General features: G+C 52.8%; 1 long non-coding RNA gene across 1 annotated transcript; it reads left to right on the top strand.

Annotated features, from left to right (window-relative positions):
* Positions 1–268: 268 nt before the first annotated feature.
* LOC143828864 (uncharacterized) lies at positions 269–7193 on the top strand. Its single transcript, XR_013227945.1, has 3 exons — positions 269–434; positions 809–890; positions 6979–7193. It is a non-coding gene; the product is annotated as an uncharacterized LOC143828864 (long non-coding RNA).
* The last annotated feature ends 1296 nt before the right edge of the window (positions 7194–8489 follow it).

Genomic DNA, 8489 nt, shown 5'->3' with positions numbered 1-8489 from the left:
CCGTCCCCGCCAACCGTCGCCGCGCGAGCCGCCGGCTGGGTGGGTGGGAGGGAGGGGCGTGCCGCGGGACGGGCCGTAAAGGGAGGAGGCGTGGCCCGCGCGGAGGGGCGTGGCCCGGCGGCTGGGTGCCACGGGGGTGTGTCTGGCCAGCGTAAGGGGCGGGGCTGCCCGAGCTGGAGAGCGGCCGCGCCGCTCCCCGGAGTGCGCCTGCGCGGCGGAGGAGGTTGCCAACTGTCGTTGGGGAATGCCTGGAGGTCGGTGGGGGAAGGGGGTTGATTGTGTGGAGAGGATTAACTCGACATTTAACACACACACACACCCTGCCATGGAGTCCCTAAGCCGCCTGCATTCATCTCTTTTTTATTTATTCATTTCATTTATATACCGCCGTCTCGGGATGGTATATAAATCGATTTTCACAGCAACCCCGTGAGGTAGGCTAGGCTTTGGAATGTATGCCTCATTCCACTGGTTATTGCAGTCGTGGTTATGAGCGGCAGCTTCTAATCTGGTGAGCTGGATTTGATTCCCCGCTCCTCCACATACATCCAGCTGGGCTGGTCACAGTTCTGATAGTGCTGTTCTCACGGGGTAGTCCTGTCAGGGCTCTCTCAGCCCCACCTGCCTCCCAAGGTGTCTGTTGTGGGGACAGGAAGGGAAGGAGACTGTAAGCCACTTTGAGACTCTTCGGGTAGTGAAAAGTGGCATGTAGAAACCAATTCACTTTTCTCTCTCATGGTGCCCCAAAGTGGGTCCCCCGTTCTCTTCTCCATTTTGTGCATTATTCTATTGTTTATTTCATTTATAGCCCACTTTTCTCTGGAAGGGAGACCCAAAGCAGCTTCCATTTGTCTCCTCATCCATCCTTATCTTCGCAACACCCTTTTGAGGTAGGTGAGTCCGAGTCTGTATGTGACTGGCTCGAGGTCCATGGCACAAAGACAGGTATTTAGGGGTGAAAGGAAAGACAGAGGCTGACTCCCCCTCCTGGCCCTGGGATTTTGGCCACTGTGCATTGGACCAGATGGGCCACTGGCCTGATCAAACATGGCATCAATTACATTCTCACAGCAGGTGACATAGTCTCAGCCCAACTTTGCTCACAGGATTGCTGTGAGGCAAAAACAGAGAATGACGTGAGCCTGTGCTGCCCCCTTGGCGCACCCACCATGCCGTGCCAAAATTCCAAAGGCGTCCGTCCGCAGGCTCCAAAACACTCAGAGTCTCTGCCTTACAGATATGACTGATACTACAGAATCACAGAATCATAGAGATGGAAGGGGCCATACAGGCCATCTAGTCCAACCCCCTGCTCAACGCAGGATCAGCCCTAAGCATCCTAAAGCATCCAAGAAAAGTGTGTATCCAACCTTTGCTTGAAGACTGCCAGTGAGGGGGAGCTCACCACCTCCTTAGGCAGCCTATTCCACTGCTGAACTACTCGGACTGTGAAAAACTTTTTCCTGATATCTAGCCTATATCGTTGTACTTGAAGTTTAAACCCATTACTGTGTGTCCTCTCCTCTGCAGCCAGCAGAAACAGCATCCTGCCCTCCTCAAAGTGACAACCTTTCAAATACTTAAAGAGGGCTATCATGTCCCCTCTCAACCTCCTTTTCTCCAGGCTAAACATTCCCAAGTCCCTCAACCTATCTTCATAGGGCTTGGTCCCTTGGCCCCAGATCATCCTCGTCACTCTCCTCTGTACCCTTTCAATTTTATCTACGTCCTTCTTGAAGTGAGGCCTCCAGAACTGCACACAGTACTCCAGGTGTGGTCTGACCAGTGCCATACCTCTCCCTTTAGAATTGAGGCAGCTGCGAGAATCCAGCCTCCGCCACAGACTCACTTTGGGCAGGCCAGAGTGGCATGTTTAAGAAAAGCGGCTTCTAATCTGACAACATGGGTTTGATTCCCCGCTCCTCCACATGCAGCCAGCTGGATCAGAGCTCTCTCAGCCTCCCCTCCCACACAAGGTGCCTGTGATGGGGAGAGGAAAGGGAAGGCGAATGGAAGCCGCTTGGAGACTCCTTCGGGTAGAGAAAAGCGGCATCTAAGAACCAACTCTTCTTCTTCTTCAGTAATCTCAGGGCTCTCTCAGCCTCCCCTCCCTCACAGGGTGTCTGTTGGGGGGAGAGGAAAGGGAAGGCGACTGGAAGCCGCTTTGAGCCTCCTTCGGGCAGAGAAAGGCGGCATATAAGAACCAACTCTTCTTCTTCCTCAGTAATCTGAGGGCTCTCTCAGCCTCCCCTCCCTCACAGGGTGCCTGTGATGGGGAGAGGAAAGGGAAGGCGAATGGAAGCCGCTCGGAGACCCCTTTGGATAGTGAAAAGCAGGGTATAAAAACTAACTCTTCTTCCTCTCAGCCGGAGCCGTGAAGCTAGCCCAATAGATTTGCACCGGCATCTTCTCTTTCAGCCTGACTCAGAGCTCCTCACAGCTTGGAGGGTGCAGCCACAAAACGGAAGCCCTGGTGTTCCTTCAGTGACATAGTAAGGATCCTTGACCTGTGTTGACTGCGGCTGCCAAATCAACGTCTAAAAAATCTGCATAGCTAGTTTGGTGTCGTGGTTAGGAGTGCAGACCTCTAATCTGGCATGCCGGGTTCGATTCTGTGCTCCCCCACATGCAGCCAGCTGGGTGACCTTGGGCTCGCCACGGCACTGATAAAACTGTTCTGACCGAGCAGGAATATCAGGGCTCTCTCAGCCTCACCCACCTCACAGGGTGTCTGTTGTGGGGAGAGGAAAGGGAAGGCGAATGGAAGCCGCTTTGAGACTCCTTCGGGTAGGGAAAAGTGGCATATAAGAACCAACTCTTCTTCTAAATCTCCAGCGGTCAATCAGAAGCCTAATTCAGGCCTAAAACAGTGGGTGGGTGTTAAGAAAGGGATTGGCAGGTACCATGGCACCCGTGGGCACCATGCTGGGGACCTCTGGCCTAATCACTCCAAGAGGAGTGTTCTGTATGAAAGACCAAAGGGTGGGATAAAATTGTACAGGAGCAAATCTTTCTTGCATGATTTGTCAGAACAGTGCTGCTGGCACAACAGGTCCTAGGGTCAGCCTGGCCCCATTTCGAAATTAAGCAACATTTAACCTTCCCGTTTTGGCGCTGCGAGCCAAGACGCTTCCCAAATTTCACTTGCCCTTTTCTACATGCGTTCGGAGCAGTAAATATAGGTTGCTCCGCGGCCCACAAGCTGGATCGCAGCCAATCAGCGGGAAGACTTGGCCGCCCAGACCTGCCGATAAGCACAAATTTGTCCCATGCGTTTTCACTACTCTCAGCAGGGCGCTGCTTGAATCCTACACGAGTCCCTGGGCAGAGAGAAAGCTCCCGCCCACACTCTGATGGAAAGGGAGAGCCCAGGCCCAAAGAGACGCTGAGACCCGGGGACGAGAGACGTTTTTGCCTTGCAGCATTCAGAAGCCAGATCAGTTGCAAATGATCTGTGTTGTCACTTAAGTGGAGGGCAGGGAAAGGTTCCTGTGGGCAGCAGGCAAGAAGACCCGCAGAAATGGGTTTAAACTACATGTAGAACGGTACCTTTAAGGTGTCAGGGGGGAAATTCACAGAGTACTTCAGTAGTAGAAGGAGATGGGGGGCTCCCCCTCACTGGCCGTCTTCAAGCAGCAGCTGGACAGATCCTTCTCCTGGATGCTTGAGGCTGACCCTGCACTGAGCAGGGGGTGGGACTAGATGGCCTACATGGCCCCTTCCCACTCTGGGATTCTAGGAGTCTAGTTCAGCAGTGGAAGGGGCTGCCTAAGGAGGTGGGGAGCTCCCCCTCACTGGCCGTCTTCAAGCAGCGGCTGGACAGATCCTTCTGGATGCTGGAGGCTGATTCTGCACAGAGCAGGGGGTGGGGCTAGAAGGCCTGCATGGCCCCTTCCCACTCTGGGATTCCAGGAGTCTAGTTCAGCAGTGGAAGGGGCTGTCTTCCACTGCTGAATCCTGCCCTGAGGCTGATCCTGCCCTGAGGCTGATCCTGCCGGAATCTGTGAGTCTAGTTCAGCAGTGGAAGGGGCTGTCTAAGGAGGTGGGGAGCTCCCCCTCCCTGGGGGTCTTCAAGCAGGGGCTGGACAGATCTTTCTCCTGGATGCTTGAGGCTGATCCTGCACTGAGCAGGGGGTGGGACTAGACGGTCTCTATGGCCCCTTACAACTTTATGATGATAGGTTGAAAGGGGATACTATCGCTGTCTTATAGCTTCTGAAAGGCTGCCACTTAAAGGAGTTTAGGGAGCTGTTCCTATTACTCAGACTAATATGTTCAAATTGTAGGCCAAAAGGTACCAGCTGGTTGGTAGGAAAAATATTTTTACCATCAGTGTAAAAACTGAGCAGTGGAATGGGGTGTTTAGGGAAAGGGTGAGCTCCCCCTTGCTGGCCGTCTTCAAGCAGTGGCTGAAGGAACAATAGTCAGGGATGCTTTAGGCTGATCCTGTGTTGAATGGGATTTTAAAGTACTAGAGATTCTTTTCCTGGAGATTTCAGGAATGGTTTCAGTAACCCGCAGGGGAGGTGAGCTCTCGTTGACTGATCCTTCCAAGGCAGAATGAACTTTTGGAAACCAGCGTGGTGTCGTGATTAAGAACGGCCACCTCTCATCTGGTGAACAGGGTTTGAGTCCCCACTCCTCCTCTACATGCAGCCAGTTGGGTGACCTGAGGCTGGTCAAAGTTCTCTTAGTTATTGGAGAGCTCTCTCAACACCACCTGCCTCACAGGGGGTCTGTTGTGGGGAGAGGAAGGCAAAAGTGCTTGCAAGCTGCATTGATACTCTTTCGAATAGAGAAATGCTGCATATAAGGACCAATTCTTCTTCAGTAGTATCAGGGCTCCCTCAACCTCCCCTCCCTCACAGGGGGTCTGTTGTGGGGAGAGGAAAGGGAAGGCGATTGGAAGCCGCTTTGAGACTCCTTCGGGTAGAGACAAGCAGCCTATAAGAACCAACTCTTCTTCTTCTTCAGTAATCTCAGGGCTCTCTCAGCCTCCCCTCCCTCACAGGGTGTCTGTTGTGGGGAGAGGAAAGGGAAGGCGATTGGAAGCCGCTTTGAGACTCCTTCGGGTAGAGAAAAGCGGCATATAAGAACCAACTCTTCTTCTTCTTCAGTAATATCAGTGCTCTCTCAGCCTCCCCTCCCTCACAGGGTGTCTGTTGTGGGGAGAGGAAAGGGAAGGCGATGGGAAGCCGCTTTGAGACTCCTTCGGGTAGAGAAAAGCGGCATATAAGAACCAACTCTTCTTCTTCTTCAGTAATATCAGTGCTCTCTCAGCCTCCCCTCCCTCACAGGGTGTCTGTTGTGGGGAGAGGAAAGGGAAGGCGATTGGAAGCCGCTTTGAGACTCCTTCGGGTAGAGAAAAGCGGCATATAAGAACCAACTCTTCTTCTTCTTCAGTAATATCAGTGCTCTCTCAGCCTCCCCTCCCTCACAGGGGGTCTGTTGTGGGGAGAGGAAAGGGAAGGCGATTGGAAGCTGCTTTGAGACTCCTTCGGGTAGAGAAAAGCGGCCTATAAGAACCAACTCTTCTTCTTCTTCAGTAATCTCAGGGCTCTCTCAGCCTCCCCTCCCTCACAGGGTGTCTGTTGTGGGGAGAGGAAAGGGAAGGCGATTGGAAGCCGCTTTGAGACTCCTTCGGGTAGAGACAAGCGGCCTATAAGAACCAACTCTTCTTCTTCTTCAGTAATCTCAGGGCTCTCTCAGTCTCCCCTCCCTCACAGGGTGTCTGTTGTGGGGAGAGGAAAGGGAAGGCGATTGGAAGCCGCTTTGAGACTCCTTCGGGTAGAGAAAAGCGGCATATAAGAACCAACTCTTCTTCTTCTTCAGTAATATCAGTGCTCTCTCAGCCTCCCCTCCCTCACAGGGGGTCTGTTGTGGGGAGAGGAAAGGGAAGGCGATTGGAAGCTGCTTTGAGACTCCTTCGGGTAGAGAAAAGCGGCCTATAAGAACCAACTCTTCTTCTTCTTCAGTAATCTCAGGGCTCTCTCAGCCTCCCCTCCCTCACAGGGTGTCTGTTGTGGGGAGAGGAAAGGGAAGGCGATTGGAAGCCGCTTTGAGACTCCTTCGGGTAGAGACAAGCAGCCTATAAGAACCAACTCTTCTTCTTCTTCAGTAATCTCAGGGCTCTCTCAGTCTCCCCTCCCTCACAGGGTGTCTGTTGTGGGGAGAGGAAAGGGAAGGCGATTGGAAGCCGCTTTGAGACTCCTTCGGGTAGAGAAAAGCGGCATATAAGAACCAACTCTTCTTCTTCTTCAGTAATATCAGTGCTCTCTCAGCCTCCCCTCCCTCACAGGGTGTCTGTTGTGGGGAGAGGAAAGGGAAGGCGATGGGAAGCCGCTTTGAGACTCCTTCGGGTAGAGAAAAGCGGCATATAAGAACCAACTCTTCTTCTTCTTCAGTAATATCATTGCTCTCTCAGCCTCTCCTCCCTCACAGGGGGTCTGTTGTGGGGAGAGGAAAGGGAAGGCGATTGGAAGCTGCTTTGAGACTCCTTCGGGTAGAGAAAAGCGGCCTATAAGAACCAACTCTTCTTCTTCTTCAGTAATCTCAGGGCTCTCTCAGCCTCCCCTCCCTCACAGGGTGTCTGTTGTGGGGAGAGGAAAGGGAAGGCGATTGGAAGCCGCTTTGAGACTCCTTCGGGTAGAGAAAAGCGGCATCTAAGAACCAACTCTTCTTCTTCTCCTGTAATCTCAGGGCTCTCTCAGCCTCCCCTCCCTCACAGGGTGTCTGTTGTGGGGAGAGGAAGGGAAGGCGATTGGAAGCCACTTTGAGACTCCTTCGGGTAGAGACAAGCGGCATATAAGAACCAATTCTTCTTCTTCTTCAATAATCTCAGGGCTCTCTCAGCCTCACCCACCTCGCAGGGTGTCTGTTGTGGGGAGAGGAAAGGGAAGGCGATTGGAATCCACTTTGGGGCTCCTTCGGGGAGAGGAAAGCGGCATATAAGAACCGACTCTTCTTCTTTTACACCAGGGCTCCCGCTGAAGGCCACCACGCCGAACAGGCTGCCTGCCCTAAAAAGGCGCCAAGGTAACAGGAAGCCTTCAGAACGCTGTAACTTTGGAGTTCAAGAGCCTCCCTTGGAACGAGATCCACCAGAGCACCGGCAGAGGAACTGCGTGTTTACACGTTTCTTTGAGTCTACGTGTGGGCGGATTTTTTATAAGAATAAATGCTTCCCAATTCAATGCCTGCAGTTGTTCTCTGCACCGCGCAGACTTCCAGCACCCGAATACGCCGTTTAAAACGGGTGCAAGGTGAAGGGGGGGGGGACGACACACAGCCCATCAGCAAGCTGCGAATGCAAGCAATGCCGTCCGTCTGTCCCCCTGGCAACGCTAGCAGCGGGAAACGCCTGCATGAGGCATGGCCATAATGCAGGAACCCACAGAAAGGGCATTAGCCTGTTCTACCGGAGGCTGGCTGAAGACTTCGCTCTAGATCAGGGATGGCCAAAGCGTGGCTCTCCAGATGTCCACGGACTACAATTACCATGAGCCCCTGCTAGGCAGGGGCTCATGGTAATTGTAGTCCGTGGACATCTGGAGAGCCACGTTTGTTGGGCCACCCAGCTGCGTCAATCATGAAAGCCTCTATTTAAAACTCTCTGCTTATAGTTGTAGCTGTTTAGGGCAGTGTGAGACCTTTCCAGGCCTCAGAGCAGAAGCCCTTCCCCTTCGCAATGGCCCTTTTGACTTAATAAGTCTCCGGGTTGCTTGTACGCCTGCCTCCTTTGACCCACGCTCGTGTCGCTGAGACGCTGAACAAGCCGGAGGTTGAATTCCCCCACGGGTGGTTCATAGAAAGAGTCCACGGCTGTTCAGGACAGCCGGTTTAATGCCCTTCATTCGGCAGTGTGGCGTAGGATCTGATCAATAAGGCCCATTTTGCATCTGCTGATTAATAAATGAAGGAGGGGAAGGGGGAAGGGGATGCTCGTAAGAGCTCCGCGCTGCTTTCCCCTTGCTTCCGGCAGTCTGCTTTTACGGAGACAGTTATTGATTCCAAAACGAAGATGGAGTTTCAAACGTTGATACAGGAATCGTGTAGGAATTTTAGCTTAGAGTTGGAAGGGGACTCCAGGGTCATCTAGCCTAACGCCCTGCAGGATGCAGGAAAGTCACAACTACTTGCCCACCCACAATGACCCCAATTCCATGCCCAGATTCCCCCCCCCCCAAAAAAAAGCAGAATCCCTGGCCAGTCCAGCCTGGAGGAAATTTGGCTCCCGGTAGGGCCATCCTAAACAGTTTAACTCCCCCCCCCAATACACCATTCTATGTACATTGGGCTTCAAAAGGTATAACTTTGTTCAGGATGTCATTATAAGGTTGCCATCCTCCAAGTGGGACCTGGAGATCTCTGGAAATCATAACCGGGATGAAATTCATCTCCCGAACCCCAAAGTGGCAATTAGATTTTCCCTGGGCATGCAAGAAAGGGCCACAAGAGCCAAGCATGGACACAATGCCTTTTGCCCGCCC

This window comes from Paroedura picta, chromosome 2 (genome assembly GCF_049243985.1).
Source record: "Paroedura picta isolate Pp20150507F chromosome 2, Ppicta_v3.0, whole genome shotgun sequence".
NCBI classification, from domain to species: Eukaryota; Metazoa; Chordata; class Lepidosauria; order Squamata; family Gekkonidae; genus Paroedura; species Paroedura picta.
The sequence above is the reverse complement of the archived record's forward strand: the minus strand, read 5'-3'. Positions and strand labels throughout refer to the sequence as shown.